Source organism: Bombus affinis, unplaced genomic scaffold, assembly GCF_024516045.1.
Source record: "Bombus affinis isolate iyBomAffi1 unplaced genomic scaffold, iyBomAffi1.2 ctg00000901.1, whole genome shotgun sequence".
In the NCBI taxonomy this organism is placed as follows: domain Eukaryota; kingdom Metazoa; phylum Arthropoda; class Insecta; order Hymenoptera; family Apidae; genus Bombus; species Bombus affinis.
Genome location: NW_026109427.1, coordinates 21,172 through 22,500, shown reverse-complemented (window position 1 = coordinate 22,500; position 1,329 = coordinate 21,172). Strand labels below are relative to the sequence as shown.

The 1,329-nt window shown below is 58.6% G+C and overlaps 1 pseudogene; it reads left to right on the top strand.

Annotated features, from left to right (window-relative positions):
* The window catches only part of LOC126928388 (large subunit ribosomal RNA), a 2,909-nt pseudogene extending 2,103 nt beyond the window's left edge, over positions 1 to 806 (top strand).
* The last annotated feature ends 523 nt before the right edge of the window (positions 807 to 1,329 follow it).

Here is a 1,329-nt window from a genome sequence, read left to right as displayed (position 1 = left end):
AAAATGACCTGGAGACGCCGTCGGGAGATCCGGGAAGAGTTTTCTTTTCTGTATAAGCGTTCGAGTTCCCTGGAAACCTCTAGCAGGGAGATAGGGTTTGGAACGCGAAGAGCACCGCAGTTGCGGCGGTGTCCGGATCTTCCCCTCGGACCTTGAAAATCCAGGAGAGGGCCACGTGGAGGTGTCGCGCCGGTTCGTACCCATATCCGCAGCAGGTCTCCAAGGTAAAGAGCCTCTAGTCGATAGATTAATGTAGGTAAGGGAAGTCGGCAAATTGGATCCGTAACTTCGGAATAAGGATTGGCTCTGAGGAGCGGGGCGTGTCGGGCTTGGTCGGGAAGCGGGTTTGGCTGACGTGCCGGGCCTGGGCGAGCTGAACGGGACGCGGCGTATCTCTCTCTCGGGGGGGATATCGTCGCGCACCCCGGATCCGAGCTCGGTCCCGTGCCTTGGCCTCCCGCGGATCTTCCTTGCTGCGAGGCTTCCGTGGCGGTTTTACCGTCGCGGTCGTTCTCTTCGGCCGCCATTCAACGCTCAGCTCAGAACTGGCACGGACTAGGGGAATCCGACTGTCTAATTAAAACAAAGCATTGCGATGGCCCCCAAGGGTGTTGACGCAATGTGATTTCTGCCCAGTGCTCTGAATGTCAACGTGAAGAAATTCAAAAAAGCGCGGGTAAACGGCGGGAGTAACTATGACTCTCTTAAGGTAGCCAAATGCCTCGTCATCTAATTAGTGACGCGCATGAATGGATTAACGAGATTCCCTCTGTCCCTATCTACTTCCCGCAGGGAGGGCTCGCTTTGCGAGCCTATGGGGGCTGGCAAACCCACGTTCCCGCAGCCAGGGGGACCGTCGGGACAAGCGTCCCGTTACGTGAGTCCCTATGTACACCGCAAGGAAGGTTGCCGGCGGAGAGAGGCAGCCTCACTCTCTCCAAGGGGCCTTGGGTAGTAGCGCACCCACGATCCTGATGCCAAGGGTGGGACCGTCGGGGAAAGTTCAGGGTTTGTAGGCGCCCTGTAAGCCCCGCTTACGTGAGTCCCATCTGGGTCTGCCGAGCTCGGTTAGCAGGACGCCGGGCCGGTAGTGACGTGGCCGTACATCCACACGATAGTCCCACCAGCGACTTAGGCTGGTACCACGGGCGGGTCGAGTTATAGCCCGGAGGGAGTAGCGACCCCTCTGCTCGGCCAAAAATGGGTATGGACTCGTGGTGGCAGTGGTTGATGGCCAAGATGCTGGCAAGAGGGCCGAGTTAAGGTGTTCGTCCTACACCGAATGGTCTACGGCGTGTGAGCAGCGTCCCAACTGCTCCGGTACCGTCC